Here is a 25476-nt window from a genome sequence, read left to right on the forward strand (position 1 = left end):
ATTTGTATAGATGTTTGTATATAAATAGGAGAGAAAGGTAAAGAAAATTGTATATGTAAATTGCATATGTGTAAAGGAGAAATGTGTTTTTTGAAGTTGTAAGTTTTTGAGACTTAGCCAATTTTCCCACATGTTGAGCCATCAATGCCAAAGGGGGAGATTGTTCACAATTTGGCTAAGGTATAAATTTGATGGTGAAATTAATGGAAACACATCAGCTATGTGAAGGGAGTAGATTATGAAGATTTAGTTATGATAGCTATAATTAGAAAATTGCCTAAGTATCATATACTTTATCTGGTAAAACAGATAGAGTTTTGGTCAACACAGTTGTTGAGATACATCAGACATGTGTAGAGTTAGGTATTACTATATGAAATAATAGTTATGATGTATGCAACTTTGCAGGTTAGCACAAGCAATACAAATCATGTTATTGGTAAATTATCAATTAAGATAGTGAACAGGCAGAACAAAGCACAATTGGAAATTGGATATTTTTGGTTAAGGAATTATTTTGTTTACCAAAATAATTAATTAAATAATTAGGGATGAAATCAAAGATTTTAACCCTAAGAGGGAAAGAGTTAAGTATGTATTTTGTAAATTATGTAAAAGGATGAAAGTTGATTGGACAAGGATAACTTAATTGTAAAGGTATATAAGAAGATCACAATATGCGAAGTTATGTGTGCCTCTAAGGAAGACTATACGAACTATATGTGATGAAAATTCTAATGTATGATTAGAGGAATGTGAATATTGTAATAAAAAAATAATAAAATATCAGATATTGAAGATATTAGCAGTAGTGAAAGAGGTATTTGTATCCATCTCTTTGTATCAAGGAATTACATTATATATTACATGTTTGGGCAGTGGGCTCTTCTTGCATACATTTTACATTTGTATATAACAACTCCTAATAAGGTTGAGGCTTATAACAAGGACTGAGGCACTATATAGATGTAATAGACTCCTAATAGGGTCAATATCTATAGCTAGGTACTTTTGATTAGTGGATCATTTTTTGGATACCATCCCCACTAAAGTTTTCCCTTGATCAAGGTTTCCCTAGCTAATAAAATATGGTGTTATGAGTTCTCTTATTGCATGGTTATATTTATTGTTCATCATAATTAGTTTACTTTAATATGCAGGTTATAAGGTAATTAAATAATATCCAATTTTGGGCTAAAGTTTGTAAAATACTGATTCACCCCCCTCTTAGTATTCCCTATTTCTTACAAGCATATGAGATGATACCAAGAGAGAAATTACCAAGGTTTTGAAGTCTTTAAACTTTACAAAAATTACTTTATTATAGTGGGGTGGAATCACTCATAAAAAGTGTGTACCCGCTTGGATCATTCCCAAAGGTTGAATACTCTATTAGGCCCACTAAATGTGACTCTTGATACTAATAGGACTCAATCCTAGGGTCTAAGTTTCTAATTCTTGAAAGGAGAAGAGCATACTTCTCTATCCTCTTCATGTCTCACAAACATGCAAAATACATTAATCACTAAGCTAGCTTATCAATCCCAATGCATCTAGGAGCTACTGGGTTTCTAATTTTCCCAAAGGGAAAAGAGCATAATACCCTCACTTAGAGACTTGTTGAGAGAACCACTACCTTTCCTCACTTCCCTAGGTATCTATCTCTTAGCAACATCTAGGTCTCAAATTCATCTATGGGCATAACTTCCATGTAATGAAGATCTTAATACCCTATTCTTCTAGCAAGACCCTTAAGAAATTTTAACAAGACCCTATTTAGACTATGTGTATAAAGCATGAAAGAAGACACAACATTTTGTGGGTTTAAAATTTATCTTGGACAAACAATCTTTGAAACATGTTTTGCAATGAAACCATTAGCAAGTTTGTATGTTTTTCAAAGCTTTCTTTGACATACGTCCTACAAAAAATTGTTATGTTATTTCAAAAAAATCTAATAAATCACAAAAAACACAGACTAGCATAGTCATAAAGCAACATATAAGAAATTTTGGAAGTGTAAATCATGTAAACTAAGACATCGATGTTAGTTCTCGCATGAGATTATGTTTCTTCTAGGTAAGAAAATGAATCTCCCATGTAAGACAAAATGTAAAGCTATGCTAGAGAGTGATTCTCCCATGAAAGCCTATATTTCTATCGCACAAGACATAATTCAGAGTTGCACAAGAGAATGAATCTCCCATATGAGTCTATGCTCTATCACACAAGATTATTTAATAGTCCATGTGAGTAAATATTTTTCTTGCATGAGGAAATATCTTCCTAGGTGAGTCAGAAGTAAACTGTATGGAAATAAAGTGCATAAATTAGAAAAATGAAGAAATGAGGCTAGAAAATCAAATTTCTTGCCCCACGTTTGGCACCATAAATGTATGCATTAAACATAGGCCTTTGATTCAACCAAACACTTTAACATGATAATTATTTGTGAGGTACATCTAGGAATAAACATGAGGTTATTCATCTCGAATTTATGCACAAGGTGATCTATTTTTTATTAAGAAAATGGGTTTTGAAGGGGCTCTAAAAAACTGTACAAAAAAGATCTAAAGATTAAACATTACAACTGAATAAACTAAAACCCAAAAACAACAAAGCCAACAACAAAAGGCCCACAAATGAAAGATAGTGCAAAAAGCCATCAAACTAGAAAAACACGCAAAAGACTAAAAGCATTAGGGAATCAACCCATTCTTTTAATCATTTATGTTTCTTATTCCTACAACATATCCATCTTCTCAGTGACACCTTTGATTTGATTGATCTTTGAGGAAGCTCCAATCATAATCCTTTTAGTGATAGATTTGGTTTTTCTACCTATTCTTTCCTTGTCATTAGCAATTGTTCCAACATCTCAAGTCACATTAATGATAGCTTTTTCCCCTGGGATTCCTTCCACCTTATTAATTAGGATCTTAATATGTTTGTTGGAGGCTTTGAGGATGTTATAGCTCTATTGAGCTATACTCCGGAGGGTACTCTCAATACCATTTGATTTCTTATCTAGCTCCATCACCTAGGCTTCTAGCATGTAGAATGTAGCCAAGTCAATTAGGGACCTAGTGGGGAGGTTGTCCTTGTTATCTCCATCCTACACCTTGTTATCAATAGCCTTCTCCTCAACCATAGACATCTTGTCCTTTAGACCTTGAATATGATGAAACATCCATTTAATTGATCAAGTTATTAAGCAAGTTGTTCCTAGAATTTTTTAGGATGTCCATGTCTTCCTCTTTGTTGTTGTCACTAAGGATGACCAAAGAAGGATCGATTAGAGTATGTAGATCCACCTTACCTGGATCCATTTCTTTGACCTTTAGATTTATTATTTCTCTAGAAATCCCCAACCTCATGAAGTCTAAAGACATGTTTTTCCAAGTAATTTTTCTTCCTTTGCCTCATGGTTGAGGCTCTTCTTTGTAAAAAAATTCAATAGGCAAGGGAGGATTATCTTTATCCTTAGGGGATAGAGAGATGCCATATTGGTTCTTAATAAGATCTAGGGGGAGTAATCACCCCCGTCATCTTTCATGGTTGCTTTCTTGATATTTTTCTTTTTTAGTAGCCCCTTAGAGGGCCCTTCATCCTGACCATCAATATCCATGTCATCCCAACCCTCGTCATATTCATCAGAAGAAATAAACACCTTGGCCTATTTATTTGGCTTATAGGATTTAATATTTTGGGCATGCATTCTCATCTTGGGGATCTCCTTTCAACATATCATCTCAACATCTTCCTTTGACTCTATTGTGTCCTCCTCATACAACTCATTTTCTAAATCTACCTTCTTCTTCTATTCTTTGGGGGTCTTTCCAGTTTTCTTTGGTGATTTTCTTAGGGTATTGTGAGTAGATTAATTGCCTTTTCCTTTGGAACTCATCCCTAAATCCTCATTATATGAATGTAGTCCTTCATTGTCTTTGCTATCAAAAAATCCACAAGAATCCTTAGTATAACTATCTATTGATCTAAGATTAGTTTTGACAAATGAGTGTCAACACACTTAAGTTATTTACTTAGTTCATGCCAAACAAGTAGTATATGCCAAGCACAACATGTATATACTAGACCATGCCAAGTCATAGTGGGTGCTAAGCTACTCATGTGCCGAGTCACTCAAGTGCCTAGAAAATAGTGTATGTCAAGTGATTCAGGAGTCAAGTAAATAGTGGATGTCGAGCATTACAGATGCCAAGTCATAGTATAAATATTAGTGCATGCCGAGCTTCAGATACTTCAAGTGCTAAGTGAAACAGTTTTGACATATTTGTTTGTAAAGGCACAAACAACTATGTAAATTGGTTTTGAGTCAATTTAAAGATGAATTTTGATATTTTGGAAATAAGGATGAATCTCTAGTTGGATTTCTTGTGCAATTACATGAAACTAATTAGAAAATGAGAAGGATTAATTGGCAAAATGGATGAATCTCAATTGCAGATTCTTACCTAATCCTAAGTCACTAAAGTCTTTTTAAGGAGGACAAACCCTAAACTTTCTATGAATGTTGAAGGAATGAAGACAATAGTTTGCTTGAAAAAATAGAGAATTCATGGTGGCTTAGAAGTTATGAAGTGAGATTACATTTTAGAATCAGTTAGAGAAAAATTGAGGAAAGAAAAGGATACAACAAAGAGACATTTGATCAAGAAGGATTAAAAAGACATCAGTTTAGAGGTCATCTATTATCAGGCAAGAAAGTGCTAATCACAAGATCAAAGATGAGACATTTTAACAGGTGATTTCATTCAAAATCTCTTAATAGAGTAGTCCTAACAGGCTGTATGAAATCTTCTAACAGGGTGCTTACTTAATTGTGTACGAATTTTCCTTAGGGCAAAATGATGCCAAGATCAAGAAGCTTAAGAACAAAGCACAATATGGACCAAATGATGTATGATCATAATAACAATATAAGAATGAATTTTATGTACAAGTACACTAGAGGTTCCTATTTATAAAGGCCTCTAGAATGACTAAGAGTTAGCAAAATGATAAGCCTCACAACTAAACACATGTCCACCAAGAGTGGACTATCCTCCATTGAGCACATAAGTTTGTGCGATGATGAGAGGATAAGATAACATAGGTGTATCATATAAAAAGATATTTTAGAAACCATGTGCTTAATTAGAGTGAAAACAACTATTTTGTCTACATGAAAACTCAGCTGATTATGAAAACTCCCATGTTGTTGACACCATGTGCTAAATTAGAGTTGCTAACTCCTGTGTTGTCAACAAGACAACTCATATGAGTATGCATACTCCTAGGTGTCTAACTAATAAATAATAAAATAATTCATTTAATCTAAGTAGACTTAAGTGTAAATAATAACTAATTATTTACACTAACACCCCCCAAGTACAACTTAGGGGAATGCAGTTAAGCTCACAAAAACTATGATGAAAATGCATAATGGGTCACAACTACTAGGCCATGTTAGGTATGCATGTACAAATGCAATGCAATGAAATATCTCTAAAAATGGAGAAAAAGGGAAAACCTCATGGGAAAAACCCTCCCCCAAAAAGAGAGTTAAGTACAATAAAGAAGAGAAGAGTCATGTGACCCCCATGGTGAAAAATCATGCACCCCCAAGAGATCTTGAAAATGAAGATACTTGACCTCCATGAAGGGCTTGGTGAAGATGTCAACAATATATTGTTCTATAGGAAAATACTACAATGCAATGACCTGCTTATGAATAAACTCTTTGATGTAGTGCATATGAACCTTAATGTGTTTTGTCTGCTGATGTTGCATGGGATGTTTTAAGATTTCAATGGCACTCTAATTATCAAAATGTATGACTGTGGGTAGGTAGATCAAAACCAAACTCCTTCAGAATATTCTACAACCAAATAGTTTCTATCACCTTAGTTACAACTCCTCGATACTCAACCTCAGTTGATGAAAGATTAATAGTGTTATGCTTTTTAGTTTGCTAACAAATGGGGCTAGAACCAAGATGAAACATATATCCTGAAGTGTACTTGCAAGAATCAAGATCCCATGCATAGTCTGAGTCTGTATAACCCACTAACTATAGTCCAATACTAGCTACATAACATATCCCATATGTATGTGTACCCTAAATATAGTGCAAGATGCATTTGGCTACCTTCCAATGAAGTTCATGTGGCTCTTGCATGAAGTGAGAAACCATGTCAACTAAAAATGATATGTCAGGGCATGTATGTGTCAAGTATATAAGGCTTCCAACCAACTATCTATACAAAGTAACATCAAACAGTAGAGTGGAACACTTTGCTTCTAATTTAACACCTGAAAGAAATGGAGTAGATGAAGCCTTTCAATCACTCATGCAAAATCAAGTAAGTAGATTAAGAGCATACTTGGGTTGTGATAATGTGATCCTTGATTAAGACTGATGTATCTCGATACCAAGGAAATAATGAAGTAGACCTAGGTCTGTCATTGAAAACCTATCCTACAAAGTAGCCTTGATGTTGTCAATGATGGATGGTGTACTTCTTGTAATGGTCAAATCATCAACATAAAGCACAAGAAGCAAGTGAGAATCACCCCTCTAAAGAATGTAGACATTTGGATTGGAATGACATATGGTAAACCCTCCTAAGAGAAGGAAAGAATTCATCTGGGCATACCAAGCTCTTGGAGCTTGTTTTAGTCCATAGGTAGACTTTTTCAACTTGCAAAACAAGGAAGAATCCTAAATGAATCCCTGTGGCTACTCCATATAAATCTCCTCATGAAGATCAACATTCAAGAATGTGTTCTTCACACCTATCTAATGAGCAACCCATTTTTGAGTTGCTGCTATAACTAGTGTCAAATGAATGGAGTTCATTTTTGCTACTGATGCAAAGGTCTTAATGTAGTCAATCCAAGGTACCTAAGAGAAACCTTTTGCAACAAGTTGAGCCTTATGTTTATCTACACTTCCATCTAGTGCAAAATTGGTTCGATAGATCCACTTACACCAAACCAATTTTCTTCCCTTAGGAAGAGAGACTAAGTGCCATGTATAATTTCTCACAAGAGAGTTATATTATTCCTCCATTTCTTTATCCAATTTTGGAATACTTGAAGCTTCTTTGAATGATTGTGGATTGGAAGCAATTGTAGTATAAGCATGAGGGAGTGAGTTGTGTTTTGATCTTGTCCTCCTAGTATCAGAAGGATTCCATACCAATGGTATTGTCACATCCAATGTCAATTGAGCCCATTTAGCTCTAGTGGAAGAAGATGTAGAAGGGATATCCTCAACCTCATCTGGTTGATGCCTCTATTTTGGTTGTGTACAAACATCTTCCAAGTAACTATCACTCTCTTCAATGAAGGAGGAAGAAGGAGGAGTTGAATAAGTAAAGCTTGGACAACTTTCTTCAAAGTGTATACTCCTCTCATAGAATATGTCATGTGTCTCTGGATTCATCAACTTGTAGGATTTATGTGTGTCCACATATCCAACAAAGATGCAAGGTTTACTTTGAGGTTCCAATGCCTTGCATCTCTATGGAGGTATTCGTGCCCATGCTAGACAACCAAAGACTCTAAAGTTCTTTACAAAAGGTTTCCTTCCAATCCAAGCTTCAAAAGGAGTTACACCATCCAAAGCTTTATGAGGACTCTTGTGCTAAATGTAGTTAGCACAGTTCATTGCTTCAGCCCAAAAGACTTGATAAAGAGACTTATGTAGTAGCACGCAAGTGGTCATCTCCTTGAGGGTTTTGTTCTTCCTTTTGGAAACACCATTCTACTATGGTGTGTATGGTACTAAATGTTGAAGGTAAATTCCATCATGAGTACAAAATTCTATAAGTCTTGAGTTCACATACTCTCCGTTATTTGTTCGAAGGATTTTGATGGCCTTTTTTGACTATTTTTCCACTTGAGACTTGAAGTTCAAAAATATTTCAAAAACTTCACTCTTATGAGCAATGAAGAATACCCAAGTGTAGTGAGAGTAGTTATCAATTAAGGTGAGTGCATAGTGAGGCTTTCCAAATGATGGCATTGGAAATGGGTCTGCCACATCACTATGGACTAGTTCAAGAACACATTGTGCTCTCCAAGACTTCCCCTTGTCAAAATTTTTTTTTGGATGCTTTCCAATTGTACAACCTAAACAAAAACCATTTGAAAACTAGACTTGAGGTAGACCATGAACCATGTTCTTGCTGCTAAGCTATTGAAGATACCTATAATTGAGATGTCCAAACCTCTCATGCCCCAATTTTCTTTCTGTATTTGAATGCATTAAAAAGGCTTGTGCATTAAATTTAGGCACAAAGGAAGAGAAAGTGTAAAGCCTTGAATCATGATTGGCCTCACCTATTGCAACCATGGAGTCATCCTTGATGCTTTTCACTACCATTGAATCTTGAAGAAATTCAACCTTGTTTCCACCTCCATAGTGAGTGATTTGATAGACTGAAAGAAGGTAAGAGGTAAGATTAGGAACATAGAGAATATACTTGAATGATCCATTATCCATCTCAACTTCACCTTATCCTCCAACTTTTTCTTTAGTATCATCCCCTACAAATATGTGAGGTACCTCTGAATGCTCATGGAAGAAAAATCTCTCTTTGAAGCACCTATATGATGTGTGGCACTTGAGTCAATAATCCATTCTCCCTAACTAATAGTGTTTGTGAGTAAAGTTTGCCCTTTTCTCTTATAATTTGAAGGTGAAGACCCTTTCTCCTTATAAGCATTAGGCAATGGAACATTGTGCTTCTTCATGATGTTTTTCAACTCATCAATCTACTTGTGATAACACTGATGTTCATCATGACCACTATTTTCACAATAGGTACACTTCTTCTTTTCCTGATTAGTGTCCCCCTTTTTGTTGGTATTAGGAGAATACTTTCCTTGTTGTTGATTTGAATTAGGTGTTGAGTTTTTTGAATCCCTTGTTTGTTATCTTTCCACTTCTTCTTTTTACCCTTTCCTTTGTTTGAACTTTCACCAGCTAAATTTTTAGAATTCTCATTGTTAGACATCAATGCCTTAGACTTTGAAGACTTGAAAATCCCCATTGTTATCAACTTAGCTTGTTCATCCTCTAAACAACTAAGCATAATCATCAAAAGTGATTTTCTTATAGGAAGCCCCTAAGGTAGTCTTTGTGGTGTTGAAAGAAGAGACAAATGTGGAGTATTCAAATGGCACCTTATTGTGAATTAGATAAATCAACCTATCATCCTTAATGGGACTACCACAATCATTATGTTTTTTTCTGAACTCATTCACCTTAATGATAAAATCTTGTATAGAATCAAAGCTCTTAGGATCCTGGGAGACAAGCTCATCTTCAATCTTGTAGACATCCTCCTCAATCACTTTCCTATATAGGTTTTTAAGGGCATCCCAAGTTTCCTTGGATGTATTATAATTTAGGATTTAATAGAGGATCTTGTCATTAACCCCTAACATAAGAAGACTTAGGGCTTTCCTATCTTCTATTTCCCAAGCGTTGATATGACTTTGAGATACTTGATCACCTGTTGGTTTAGGAAAATAACCATCTGCATATTGAGAAACTTCTGCATTCACCAATTCACACCATTTTTTAACTAACCATGTGGCATAGTTATGTGGTGTTAATTTTCAAATCTTAAGGTTTCACATGATGCAAGAAAAGAAAGATAAAAACAAGAAAAGAGGAACACAACACCAAGAAACACCCCCCTTTTCACTCAATCAAGAAACCCCCCCAAAATGAATGATTTTGGAACTTTATACTTAGTTCATTTATAATAGGTCACTTGTCAAAATATAAAAAAGTGGACTTTTGATTTTTTTGTTTACAACCTTCTTTCGGAGTTCAGATCTAGTACTAAGCACTGTAGCTCATATGTACGATAATTTTGAAGTTTGATCAAAGCATTACAATGCAAAAAAGGACCTATTTTTGAAAGCTGTATTTCTATCCACACAAGCCTATAATCCAATTGTAGATCTAGAAAGTAGATGAAAAAATATTCACTATCAAAAAATGTAACCTAAAAATGTGTCCAGATGAGCCTGTACGGAGCATTTGAAGTTACAAAATGTAGGATTTGATAGGTATAGTTGCCAAAACTAAATTTTCTAACAAATCCATGCACCAAAACTAGAAAATAATAGCACCACTGAAAAATTTAGGAAATTCCAGCCAAAATCAAAAAGAAATTGCACCTGATTTGGAGTTCAAATGACTGAGATATGGCCTCCCAAATTTGGATTGTCAAATCAAAACTACATATGGTAAGGGGTCCGCTCAAAAAACTACTATGTTAAAATTGATGTCCAAATGACCATTGTGGTAGTGCAATCTAGCATTATAGTGATGGTCAAATGGCTATCAAATTTAAGTTCATGAAATTGTGATGTCAGCAGAAAAAAAGCCAGTGCTAATGATGTGGTAGTCCATATAACTAACATGGCTGATGTCATGTGAGATATGTACTATACAAACAAGTGATTGTGCTCTGGTTGTTGATGTGGTAGCTGAGTCATGGGACATGGAAAATCTAATGTGTTTTCTGATGAGGTGCTTGAAGTGACTAATCATACACTATTATGGCAGATCCAATGGGTGGCTAATGTGTTGTCAGCAGTCACAGGTTCACAATGATAGAAAAATGTTGTCAATGGAAGGTTGCAAAGGCCGGTACCAAGATAGTAGCAAATGTTTTAGTTAACAACTCTGACAGGAGGGCAGAGTTGCCGATGGGGGTTTGAAGCAACTAGTACAAGTATGAAGTGATCAATGTCAGAGGAATTTTGTAGGCGGTGAGTTGTGTTAAGTCGGAGGGAAGTTAGCGATGGGTGGGTGTGAGATTTTTTAATCCCACATTCACCAACCTTATGAATGCCAAGTTATTTAAAAAGAAGAAGCTGCAGATAGCAAGGTGGCTTAGAGGCCGCTGGAGGTTATGAGATCTACTATGGTTTGGAAGATGCCACCAGATTTGTATAGAAAGATCAACAATTATGTGGAATATTTCACTAGAATTATATGGAATATTCCTCTACGGGCATGAGATTTGACCACCTAGTTAGCCTATAAAAAAATGCTTCTCTACAAGCCTAGTAGGCCACAAAAATTTCAAAAAAAAATCCAAAAATTGCAGAGATGGAAATTAAAATATGCAGATTCAAAAAATAAATTCAGAAATCTAAAAGATCATACCAATTCTGTAGATCAGGGCTTTGGGTGCCAATTAGGAATTTTTTTTTGCCTCAATTTTGACTATGGCCTAGGGTAAGTAAATTTATAGTCAAAATTCACCAAACTGACACTCTAGAGGTAATGGTGAGGTTTTATTTGGCTCTAGATGCTCCCAATAGTTGTGATACTTCAGATCTAAATCAAGGTCCTCTGAGAGATGAAGCAAAAATGGTCTAAAATGGCTATGGAATGACATTCCTATGGCTCTGATACCATGTAAGAATTTGTCTTAGGGAAAAATGATGCCAAGATCAAGAAGCTCAAGAACAAAGCACAAATATGGACCAAATGATGTATGATCATAATAGCAATATGAGAATGAATTTGATGTACAAGTACACTAGAGGTGCTTGTATATAAAGGCCTTTAGAATGACTAGGAGTTAGCAAAATGATAAGCCTCACAACTAAACACATGTCCACCAAGAGTGTATTATCCTCCATTGAACATAGAAGTTTGTGTGATGATGAGAGGATAAGCTAACATAGGTGTATCACTTTAAAAGATGTTGTAGAGACCATGTGTTTAATTAGAGCATGAACAACTGTGTTGTCTACATGACAACTCAATTGATTATGCAAACTCCTGTGTTGTAGACACCATGTGCTAAAATACAGTTGCTAACTCTTGTGTTGTCAACAAGACAACTCATATGAGTATGCATACTCCTAGGTGTCTATCTAATAAATAATAAAATAATACATTTAACCCAAGTAAACTTAAGTAAAGTGTAAATAATAATTAATTATTTACACTAACAAATTGTAAGTTAAAGTCCTTTAACTAGGCACACTTCTAATAGGGTGTTGAAATCCTTTAACAAGGTGAGACCTAACAGTCTTTGTGAGCCTTTAATAGGGTAGACCTTTCATAGGGTAGATCATGTTTCATGATCAAAAAATTGTAACCTTCATTGAATACACTTTATTACTGTAGTAGTGGAGATTTGTGGGTGTCATTATTTGGTGTCATATGTGTGTGATTATTTATATGTTTAGTTGTTTTAGATGTATGTGCTTTACATGTTATTTTATTCTATTTGTTAAGACATGAGATGGATGTGTGGTGAAAGTTCTATGGGTCCAAGTTTAAACTTCTGATTCAACCCCCCCTCTTAGAAGTTTACCTTTCCTATTGTAATTTCAAAAATTGGTATTAGAGCTTTGTTTTTTGAAAGAGAAGCTTTGGAGCTTTGGGGAAATACCTTGAAATGGAAGTCTACAAGTTGGGAAAGATTCTTGAGAATTAGAGAATTGGGATACAACACATTCTACATCAACTGGATGAAGCAAGAGAAGAACTAAAGAAGTCTTTAAAGAGAAGGAAAGGAATTTCTATTGTGGAGAATGACACACAATACAAAGAGATTGAAACTACCAAGCTATTTTCTAATGGTGACTCCAATGAATTTGATGGAGCGATTGTAGATCTGATGGATAAGAATAGAGCCCACGCTGAGCAAATCAAAAATCTCAAGTTAGAACAAGAATCACAAGCCATACTACTATGTGAGGTGATTGAATTGAAGAAGAAAGCTATGGTAGACATAGCCATGATTGAAGAAGACAAAAGAATTCTAAGAAATAGACTAGAAGACAAGTCAATAGAGCTAACCAAGATTTCCAATATGCAATTGGATACTCTAAGTTAAATGATGAATGCCAACTATGAACTAAATGTCAAGGACATTGAGATAACTACATTGAAGTTACACAATGAACAATTATACTGTGACCTAAAAAGAGAAAATAAATTTGTTGAAAGTTTCAACAAGCCAAATGAAGCCATCAAATACTTTGAGCAATTATTGAGATTCCCTAGATCCAATAATGATACATTTGGACTGGGATTCACAAGTACTAAAGGAGAATCATCCAAAAATGCAAAAGAAAGGAACAACAAAGGTGAGAAATCCAAAACTACTTGTCATAATTGTGGTAAGAAACGACATACTGCTAATGTGTGCAAGAGAAAGATTATAAATCAGAATTTCAAGCCTAAGAACGTGGTTCACTACCACAATTGTAACAAGCAAGGTCATCAGGCACATGAATGCAGAACCAAGACCATGCACACATAGAGATTTGAAGGATATTCTTATAACTATTAGAAGTATGGACATAAAGCTTTTGAATGCAGATCCAAACCCATGTGGTCATCAAACAAGCAAACAAAGGTAAGGAAAAATGGCAACTCCTATAATTGGGATTATAATACAAGGTATAGTTGTCGTTATTGCCAAGAATACATACATGTTCCTAAGAATTGTATCAGGACACACTTCAGTGGTAACTACCAAAGGTGGTTGAGTCAAACCACATGTTTTAGTTGTTTGAAGACTAGTCACATAAGTAGATATTGTCCAACAAGGTAAAAAACACCAAGTTATGAATTTGATAAATGCAAAGGCAAGGCAAATGTTGAGCACATCAAAGATAAGATGAATAAGACATGGAAAAAGAAAGATGATTGCAGTACATCAAATGAAGAAGGGATCACTTCACCCAATGGGTCAAGTGATCACACCTCATCAAAATATGAAATCAAGAAGTATATGGGATTGATATTCAAATGTTATATCATAAATTAGTTCCAAAGGATTTAGTGCTGAAAAGATTACATTAGCAAGAATAAAGATCTAAAATTGTGATATTGCTATCAATATTTAACTGTGTGAATTTTGAGTCAAAATCATTGACCCATATTTCATGAGTAGTGATTCAACATGAATCCATCTCTCATGAGAATAAATGGAACACTTAGCACTCATTGGATCTAGGTGATGCTCATAGGGGTGAAGCACCAGGACTTCTTGAGAGGTCACCCATCCTAGTACTACTCCAGCCTGAGTGCGCTTAACTACAGAGTTTCCTCCATGGTTAAACCCAAAGCTTGCAACCCCATTTGCAAAACCTTCACCAAGTGTTGTGCCTTATGAACCATTCATTACAAAGCTCCTTAAGCTCATCAATTGATAAGTAGGAGATAATTTCCACAGAAAGTCAAATTGTGATATTGCTATGTAAGATGTCAGTAGGAATCCAATATAAATCTTTAAGTTTTTCATGTTACTATCGAACATGAAAATTTTCTTATGTGTTTCGAGTGGAATTCTAGAAGATGCCAAGCTAATAGACTAGCTAGTGATGTTGAGCTCATAGTGGTTTCTAAGTGATGGAAATGTCAATGGATGTCGAGTGAGCCTAAAATTGGTTTATGCCAAGCTTACAGTTGTGTAAGCACTCAACATTAATTGCAGGGTTTCAAAGGGTATTTGATTGAGTTTTAGCTCATTTCACATCATTTTGAATTCGAGAAAGAGAGAGTAGAAAAAGGTGATCTAGAAATTCATTCCAAGTAGTTGCAGAAGATCTAAGAAATGATTCTACACTAGTTCATTAGATTTCATAAGGTATTTATCAAGACCCAAGCTACATAGTTTTAATTTTCAAAAACCCTAGTTTTACACAATGGCATCAAGTTCAAAGAATGTAGAAGGAAAGGGAGTTTTAAATGTTCAATTAGTGAGTAATGAAATAAAATAAACTATTTTCAAATCTATTCCTCATATTTCTTATAAGCAAGACCCTTCTGGTGCATTGTCAATGATTCCACCGAATTTTTTAATGATACAAGATAAAAGAAAATGCTATAACTGTAATATTGGTAGCATTGGGGATATGGAGATCAGGGAAGCATATGGAAAACTGTGTGATAATGTTGTATTGAAGGAAGAATTTAAAATCATAGAGAAGAAGGGATCAACATGAACCCTAGATTTTCCAAATGTGTTTAAGATAGAGTGGATTAGGATAGTGCTTAGTTGAATTTAGGATGGTTCACTATGGCTAGATAATGGACCTATAAAGGTAACTAAAAGGATAATTCATAGGGTTACTAGTTATCGAATCTTGGATCGGCCTAAGACATTGAGAAGTGATGCTATAGAGGTAATTGAGAAGAACACTAGAGCTATCTAGAACAAGAGAGGCATGACAATTGACACAAGTAGTAATCCATTGATTGAGTTTGTTGTAAGGGTTATATCACACAAGTTCTATCAATCTAGTAGATTGAACAGTGTGCCTTGTATAGCTGGATGTGGGATATAAAATTATTAAGAAATATCATACATATGATCTAGCAGAGCTACAATTACAACAGTTGATGGAGAACCTTGGAGCAATTAGAAAGATAAAGAGTGCACAATATAAATTTGGTTCTATATTGATATGCATATTTTTTAATGTGCAAAACACCTTTCCAACATTTGGAATAGTTGCATGGAAAACAAATAGATTAGTAGCTATGTAGATTGGTGAATATATTGAGCAATTAGGAGAGAAATTTTAATTTGTGATGACTAGCTACTTTGAAGATTTCAAACTGTTAACGAAGAAAAGATTCAGAATACCAGTGTCACTAGTAGAGAAACATTATGATGATGTATGTTTTCTAGTGGATGCCAACTACACTTTTGTATAAGCTGCTACACCAAGAGTGAGATGGTCGAGGCCACTTGGTTATGAAATAAATGTGGATGAGGCCTTTGTAGCTATAATTGCATTACTAGCAAAAGAGGAAGATAATACTGCAAAGGTATTTGGAAACTATGAAATAGCTGAATCCAAAATCACCATGGAATTGAAGAATGCCTCTACCATGAGGAAAAAAGAGAAGATAGTGAAGAAGTTGAAAGCTAAGTTTGGAGAGGGTGCTGAGGAGGAAGAAGAAGAAGAAGAAGAGGAAGAAGAGGAAAAATAAACCCAAGCACAAGCACCTTTTGCATTAACTCAAGGTATGGGTGAAGATCAGCCAGAAGTGGAGGAGACTAAAATAGCTGAAGGTGCCAAGGGAGAAGAAGCCAAGGAAGCACCTACTCCTGTCGATCCAAAGAAGAGGAAGGCTAAAGTCCAACCAATGAATAAAGCTAAAAAGGTAGCTAAGACAAGTCAACCCAAGCCCACTACACCTACTACAAGGGCTAGTACACATGTTGCAACAACTCAAAAGGATAAGGAGAAGATCAAACCAATAGAACAAGCAGGTCAAGAGCAAAAGAGACCAAGAAGAAAATATGTTGCATAAGCTGAGTCTAATGAAGAGAAAATAGAGTTAGATGACAACAACCAATTTAATGTGGTGAGTCATAATCCTCTTTCAGACTTAAAAAATTTATGTGAAAAATGTTAGAAATAGTGTAGACTTATTAGGATTTAGTAAACTCAATGCTAAAGAGTTTAAATGATAGAGTTGAGAAAAAATAGCACTATTGTCTAAACTTGGAGAGACAATTAGAGAAACATCTCTAGCCCAAGTGATGACTAAACTTACTAAGGCACATATTGCTAAGGTTGTAAAGAAATATGCAGTTAGGTTTACACCTAAATATATAGCCTTCAACATTTTACAAAATAATATTGAGGATGTTGTTAAGAAGTTCACACAGGTGTGGAAGCTCACTTATGGGTTGACTACAGTTAAGGAAGGTGAAAAAGCACCCATTGAAGTGAAGGATGATGAAAAAGATGATAAAATGACATTGTTGAGGGAGGAACATAAATGAAAATAGATGAAAAGGCAATAGTTGAGCCAAATCAGCCAGAAGAATAGAGTGTGCAAGACACACAATTGCCAAGTGTCAGTCCTCAACATGTCACAAGGGAGACTACTGAAATAGTAACTATTAAGGATGTTTATAATCTATTAGCTCAAAACATCAATCCCCTTAATAAGGAAGATCTTAAGAAGATATTAGATTAGTCTACACTATAGGCCAAACTCTATGATAATCCTATACTAGTTAGTGTGGATGAATTATAGAAGACAACGAGTGATACTACAAGGGAAAAGGTGAATCCACAAGAACCACCTTTTGTCATCCCTCCTGTCACTAATGTACAACCTTTCATCCAAATACTAGAAGATACAATTGCTAAGGGTTATATAGTAGAGATGAGCACAATGGAAACACAAGTTGTTATTGTAGAATGACAAGAAAAGGTCAGATAGACTTATATGCACCTACAACTCAAGATCATGGTGCAAGTCAAGTCATGTGACAAAATAGGGTAAGCCTAAAGAGATAGAGCTGACATCAAAGGTGAAGGAGCAAGTTGTCATCTAAGCACTGGTAACCTTACCAACATATAACACTCCTTCCACACAAACTCTTAAGAATTTGAGCATAGATGCAACCCCATTGCAGATCTTTGTGCCCAAACTAGGTTCATCAAAGGAAGAAGAAGTAATCCAATATGGAGATGTAAGTCTTGATGAAGAAATCATTTTTCCCAAGTATGATTATGATACAATAACCATAGAATAGATGGGCATATTGCAACAAGCCCTAGCAAGGAAGAAGCATCAAGAAATGCTTAGAAGGGAGCACGGGAAAAAGCAGACACTATAGGATATTTAAGACATCGTTTTAGATGCATTTAGTCTGCCAACTCTTGAAGAGACCAAACCACTAATGGAACAACTAATAGAGATAGTGGAGAAGATCAATAATGAAGACCTAGATACTAATGCTAAGTTACTAGAATATTCAGAAAAGAAGTTCCAAAATGAAGTGAATGAGAAAATATCAAGTAACATAGCACTAACACAAGTTGCATTAGCAACCAAGGTTGAGGATGTGAAGATGGTACTTGAGAACATATTCTTATTGTACACTAAATTTTGCAATCCCTCACTTTTCACCCAAGAGTCCAAACAATACATCTTGAGCTTGGAAAGTCAGATAAGTTCATCACGTGCCAAACTACCTATGAATTTAGCTCAGAGTGAGAAGTATTTCAGGACATTGCTTCAAACCCAAAGTTAGTTAGCTATATTTATAGAGGATGAGGCCAACATAAGGGTCAAATTGACTAGCATCCAGGAAACTCTCACCCCCCATATAAAAATTTTGCACAAGGAACTAGGCTATGCTAAAACCCTACTAAAGAAAGACCCAAATCTTTCTACACTAGATGGTCTAGTTCACCTTGCTCCCATGCTAGCAATCCAAATCAAGTCATTGGATGCAACATGTGAGAACTAGGATGAAACTCTCAAGATGATATTGGATGTCTAAAAATACTTTCTAGACAAACAAATTATAAGTGTATAACCCATTGACATAAGTGTCAAAAAGGGGGAGAATAAGATAAAGGTGGAGAAATATTTTGGTATTTTGGGGGAGAATAAGAGTTTTGGAGGGTAAGAAAACGGGGAGATAGAAGTAAGGCAAGGGACATAGTAAAGAAAAAACAAGCTAAGGGAAGAGCAAGCATACTCAACATGAAGTCAAAGAGTATCAAATTTACTCAACTGGAGTACCAGATTTTGGATACAGAATAGCCATATCAACTTAGGGGGAGTTATCAAATTTTAAGGTATACAAGTTATTACAAAATTTTGACATTTTGAAGTTTTGTATATAAGCCAAGTTATAGATATGTTATGCTCGTAAGGATAAGGATGTTAATGCATACTCAAGCTTTTTTGAAACTCATGTGAAAGGGGGAGATTGTTGATCTTAGATTGGTTTTGACAAATGAGTGTCAACACACTTAAGTTATTTACTTAGTTCATGCCAAACAAGTAGTATATGCTGAGGACAACATGTATATATTAGACCATGCCAAGTCATAATGAGTGTCGAGACACTCAAGTGTCAAGTAGATAGTGTATGCCGAGTGATTTAGGAGCTAAGTAAACAATGCCAAGTGTTACAAATGATGAGTCACATGTATAAATATTAGTGCATGCTGAGCATAAGAGACTTTAGATGCCGAGTGAAATAGTTTTGACATATTTGTTTGTAAAGGCGCAAACAACTATGTAAACCATTTTTGAGCTGACTTAAAGATGAATTTTGATATTTTTGAGATAAGGATGAATCTCTAGTTGGATTCCCAATGCAATTACATGTAGCCAATCAAAAAATGAGAAGGATTAAGCAGCAAAATGGATGTATCTCAGCTGTAGATTCATACCTAATCCTAAGTCACTAAAGTCTTCTTAAGGAGGACAAACCCTAAACTTTCTATGAATGTTGAAGGAATGAAGAGAATAGTTTGCATGAACCAACAGAGCATTCATGGTGGCTTAGAAGTTATGAAGTTGGATTACATTGCAAAATTAGTTAGAGCATAACAAAGGAAAGAAAATGATACAACAAAGAGACATCTAATCAAGAAGGATTGAAAAGACATCAATTTAGAGGTGTTCTATTATCAAGAAAGCAAGTGCTAACTGCAAGATCAAAGCTGAGACATTTTAATAGGTGATTTTAGTCAAAATATCTTTATAGATTAGTCCTAATAGGCTGTATGAAATCCTCTAATAGGGTGCTTACTTAATTGTAAGTTAAAGTCCTTTAACTAGGCACACTTCTAATAGGGTATTGGAATCCTCTAACAAGGTGAGACCTAACAATCTTTGTAAGCCTTTAATAAGGTAGACCTTTCATAGGGTAGATCATGTTTCATGATCAAAACATTGTAACCTTCATTAGATACATTTTATTACTATAGTAGTGAAGATTTGTGGCTGTCATCCCCACCCCAGTTTTACCTTCTCATTGGAGGGTTTCTGGGTAATCATATTTGGTGTCATATGTGTGTGATTTCTTAAATGTTTACATGTTTTTTTTTTCTTTTTAAAAGAGGGCTAAAAATTTATTCACTCAAAGAAAAGTTACAGGCCAAAGGCCAAAGGCCCAAAAAGGCATTACATACTCCTATCCTCTAGTAACATATAATCAATGATCTCATAATACTTAGAAGGTAACTCGTCCCTACCATTAATAACCCATCTTCCCACATTCTTTGAAGCCCACTTTGCTAGAAAATCTACTACTCTATTCCATTTGCAAGGGATATGATGAAAGGAGACCAAGTCCAAGGAACTACATATATGAAGAATTTTTCTAGCTAAAGAGGCAAGTTTCCAACTAACATCTTCCAACCTTTGGTTATTCAGCGTATCCACAACAATCTGAGAGTCAGACTCATAGATGATCTTCCACCATCCTAATGAACTTCCATGATCAATAGCCACTTTAATAGCTAGGTCCTCCATCAGATTGTTAGAATGTTGACCCTTATAAACAAAGAAGAGAAAAATCACACCACCATCATTGCCTCTACCAATAGCCCCAATGCCAGCATGACTTGAGCTCCTGCGAGAAGACCCATCTGTATTAATCTTCAAGAATCCAATTAGGGGAGGAGACCACCTCCCATCTCAACACACCCGTTGCTTACCATGGCTTGGTCTTTTGCTAGGAGTACATCCCTACCAGTTATCTCTTAGGTTTAGATTCTTTACAATAGCCTAATCCCCAAGATCTATATTAACAGACATATCACACTTTGCATAGATTGTCTCCTAGAGCGTATTAAGAATCAACTTCCAGAATTGGGAACTTCCTAATTTGGAATCACAAAAGATTTTTCGATTCCTTTCTAGCCAGAGGTTCCAAAGAATGAAGATCGAACCCACCAACCAAGCAATCTGTAAGAAGGAGGTCTTCACTGGAGGTCTGCCCAAGCTTTCCTAGAACTCAATAACAAAAGAAGCATGAATACAACCATGATACCAAGTGCCATATCTCTTTTGAAAAAGGGTAGAGAAAAAACAAGTGGGAGACACACTCTTCATTGTGCATACACAAAACGCAAACTAAGGGTCCTTGAAAACCTTGTTTGCAAAGATTCTTCGAAGTGAGGCATTTCTTCTAAGCCAATAACCATAAGAAAAAGTTACACTTGGGCCATGAAAAGTTGTTCCAAACCTTCTTCCACCAGTTCACTTCAACCAGACTGTGTAGGTTCCTATAAAGAATAACATAGCCTTGAGCCACTGTAAATTTACCTTTTGGACTAAGACTCCAAGCCAAGCTATCCCTCCCATTGAGAGAGCTGCAAAACCTATCCTCCAAAACTCTAGAGAGAAGGGATCGATCCTCATCAGAGCCACCCATTGGCCACTCTTGAGAATCCTTCCAGCAAGTCATCTCAACCTACCCCAGGAGCTTAACAGTCTTAAAATGCTCCACCTTAAGCCAACCTGCATCAGTGAAAGTTTGGGAAAGGGGGACAATCTGGGGATAACTAGAGAGAATGGAAGGATGGCCATCCCATGAGTCTTCTAGAAAAAAGTATCCAAGCCCCTATTACAAATCTAGAAGAGCCCCTCCTTAACTAGTTGGGCTCCCTTCTTAAGAGTATCCCAAATATAGGAGCCTTTACCCACCAAAGGAAGACGTGGTACCTCAGATCAATATGCACCAGGAAAGTACTTATGGGAAGGAATCTTAGCCCAATCTTGATCTTGATTGTTACACCATCACCAATATAATTTGGTAGCCAAGGCTATGACAATAAGAGCCATTGAGCGAAGCCCAAGTCCACCCGCATGTTTTGGCTTACACACATACTCCCACCTGACTAGGCTCCACTTCGAGGATAGAAGGCTACCAGACCAAAGGAATTGTTGAGATAAGGCATCAAATTCTCTCACAAAATTAGAGGGGGGAACTTGAACATAACACCTGTAAATGGGAAGAGACTACACCACATTCTTTAGTAGCACCACTCTCCTAGAAGAAGATAACCATCTGTAGGTCCAGTGACTAACCTTACTCCTAAATTTATCCAAAATCATCGGCCAATAACCCATTTGCTGAGCACCTAAGACCAATGGAACCCCAAGATACATCAGAGGAAGAGAACCAATTTGGAATCTAAGAATTCTAGCAATCCTGTTCTAAATAAGCCGAGGAGTACTAAAGAAATAAATAGAAGACTTTTCATCATTAATTCTTTGTCCTGAAGCTTTCAGATAGATATCCAAAGCTTTCCTAATATTCATTGCCTCACTAATTCTAGCCATGCCCATCAATCCAGTATCATCCATAAACTAAAGATGAAAATACGAAGGAAGGTTCCTATTCCAACTCTAACCTTGGATAAAACCCTACCACACTTGAGCTTTTAAAAATCTTCCAAGACCTTCTACCATGATAATGAACAAGTAGGGAGAAAGGGGGTCACCTTGTCGAAGTCCTCGAGAGGAACCAAATAGCTCTGAAAGCTCTCCATTAATGAGAACTGAGTAGGAGGGTGATGTCACATAGCTAAGAACCCATTTGATCCACTCCACAATAAACCCAAAAGTCAAAAGAATTTTTTGTAAGAACTCCCAACTCACTCGGTCATAAGCCTTGGCCATGTCCAATTTAATGAACATAGCTTTCTCCTTAGAAGTAGCCATAGAGTGGATCACCTCCATTTCCATTAGAATTCCATCCAAAATTTGTCTTCCATCCACAAAGGCAGCTTTTTCAGTAGAGATCAAAAAACCAAGGAATGGCTTGAGCCTCTCAGCAATCAATTTGGTGATGATCTTGTAGACAACATTGCATAATTCTATAGGCCTAAATTGATCCAGCTGATTAGCCGCTTCCTTCTTAGGTATGAGATCCAAGTAGGTAGAATTTAAAGACTTCAACATCTATTTATTCCTGTATGATTCCTAGACCATGTCTAGGAGATCATATTTTATTATCTCCCAGAATTCTTGGAAAAACTCAATCGAAAACCCATCTAGACCAGGGGCCTTACCTTTCTTCATATGAAATACAATTTTCTCCACTTCTAGAAGCAAGATAGGTCTTTAGAGGGTGGCATTCATCTCCGCAGAGACTAGGTGAGGGTTACAATATAATATATCATGCTCCTTAGGCCCAGCACAAGGATCCTCCCTAGAAAAGAGATCAGAGAAGTAATTGACTGCTTCCCTAGAAATATCTTCACAAGAATAAATCTGAATTCCATCCTCTAAGACAAGAGAGGAGATAGAGTTCCCATGCCTTCGTGCCTTGACAGAGTTGTGGAAAAAGGTAGTGTTCCTATCCCCTTCCTAGAGCCAGTCAATACAAGATTTCTACTTCCAAAAAATCTCCTCTCGAAGCTCGCATTCTTCCAGCTCCTTAAGAGCTAGGGACTTGGCTTTTCTCATCTTAGAATTCAACCCTTGGTCCTGAATTTGATGGGTAATCTTATCTAGCTTGGTTTGAGTAGCAGTCTTTTGGACATGTATATACTTGAAGCACTATTTATTCCATCTCTTAAGCTTGTATTTCACATGTTGAAGCCTCTTACTGAAAGTATACATGGCCGTACCATGATCTGGCATCCCCTCATACCACCAATCCACCATAAGATCAGGTAAAGACAAGTCTCTGAGCCACATCAGCTAGAATTTGAAAGAGGGATTCTTGGTGACTCTGTATGAAGTGATGGAAAGATTAACAGGCCAATGATCCGATCCCCTCCAGTCAAGAATTTTAGAATTGGTGATCCACCTGTCGTCCATCCAATAATAGGAAACCAAAAATTTTTATAGCCTTTTTGAGATAGCCTCACCACCACATTTGCAATTATTCCAAGTAAAGACACCATTAAATGACTTCACATCAATGAGAAGCAATGAGCCAATCATATCTCTAAGCAGATTTGAGGATTGGTCTAGCCTAGCTAACCCTCCTCTTTTTATATGTTTACATGTTTTATATGTACATACTTTACATGTTATTTCAGTTTATTTGTTAAGACATGAGATGGATGTGTGGTGAAAGTTTTATGGGTCCAAGATTAAACTACTAATTCACCACCCCCCCCCCCCCCAATAGAAATTTACCTTTCCTATCATAATTCCAACACTATCCACAATTTCCTACTTACCCTTTAGTTTAGGAAATATGCTCATAGGTGAGCAACATGAGGCCCTTATGTAAGGGAGGATTTGCAACTTTTTTCTCCTTAATATCCTTAATACTAGGATTTAAAGAAGATAACAAGAAAAAAGGAATAAACTTTGATATTATGTTTGACATGATTCAATAAGATAAAGTGATGCAAGAAAATTCTAGAAAATATAATATGTAGAGTAATATAATAGATAATGGCTCACAAGATGAACTTCCAAAGTTCCTTGATACATTTTGGCTAAAATTAGGTCTTACCTTCATCCTTCACAAGAGCTTCTCTTTCACTGGGTTCCTTGGGGAATTTGTCAATGGCCACATCAGAAAACTTATGTATCTTTGTGGAAATTTCTCCCATCCATCAGTATACTAGTGGTAGTGGATATGAGGTCCTTATTAACAATGTAATTTCTCCCATCCAAGCTGAGGGACCCAACATTCTACTTCTTTTGGAAAAGGTTGGTAACTTTAGGGTTTTTGCCATGAAGTTTCAGCATGAAGGTGGTGAGGTGCCCGCTCTCTAAAATTTCCCATACTTTGGTGCATTTTTCATATTTTCTACTATTGGACAGTTCACATCTTCTTCTTTGACCCCTTGTATTAGTCTTGTGATTCTCAACTTGCAAAAAAAGGTTGCTAAAACTAACCAAAGCAATCACCTTCAAAATAGAAGAAGTGGTTCTCTTAAGCACCTAGAAAGCATGTAGATTAAAATGATGATTATAGAACTTGCCTATCATATAGGTGTCCTTAAGCTTCAAAATTAGTGAAACAATCTTTCTATGTGTGTCCATCTTTATTCATAATTACACATGCCCTGCCATTGATTATGTCATAATGAATGTAAGACATGAGAGTCCTAGGGAGGCTTTCAAGACCCTACCAAGTCACATTCCTTTGATATCTCACTGCCTCATTAGCAATAACATCCACCACCATGATGGATTCATGGCAGATATGTGAAATATAGTAGTCTTCCATAGAATTAAGAATATTTTTTGTTTCCATTATTATATTTTCAATATTCCAAGAGGGCTTAATTTTTCCTTTAAGCCAATTGATAATGTTCATTGAGTCTCCTTCTAAACAAAGATTGGAAATTGCATGACTTTATGCCAATTTGGTCATTTGGAGAGTGGGTCTGTGATCCCAAGGTGATCTATTTCCTTCTATCTGGATGGGGTTTTACTATGTTCTCTCAGAATCAAGAGTTCAATAACCAAACCAACTAGAATGAAAGATTTAATCTAGATGAATGAAAGATTAAGCAATAATGTAAATGTAATTAAGTTATATTTTTTAGTTTTTCTTTGCAAGATAAATGAATTAATATATATGATTATGCAAATTTAATCTATTTAAAGAAAGAAAAAACTAGACTAAATGTATGCATATTAATTAAAAATGAAGTAATGAAATAAGAAAATGTGAGAAAGCTTCAAATGCACAAATGGTGAGTTCTCAAATTGACAAA

The sequence above is a fragment of the Cupressus sempervirens genome, chromosome 11, assembly GCF_028749045.1.
Source record: "Cupressus sempervirens isolate cs-2001-9-10 chromosome 11, ASM2874904v1, whole genome shotgun sequence".
NCBI classification, from domain to species: Eukaryota; Viridiplantae; Streptophyta; class Pinopsida; order Cupressales; family Cupressaceae; genus Cupressus; species Cupressus sempervirens.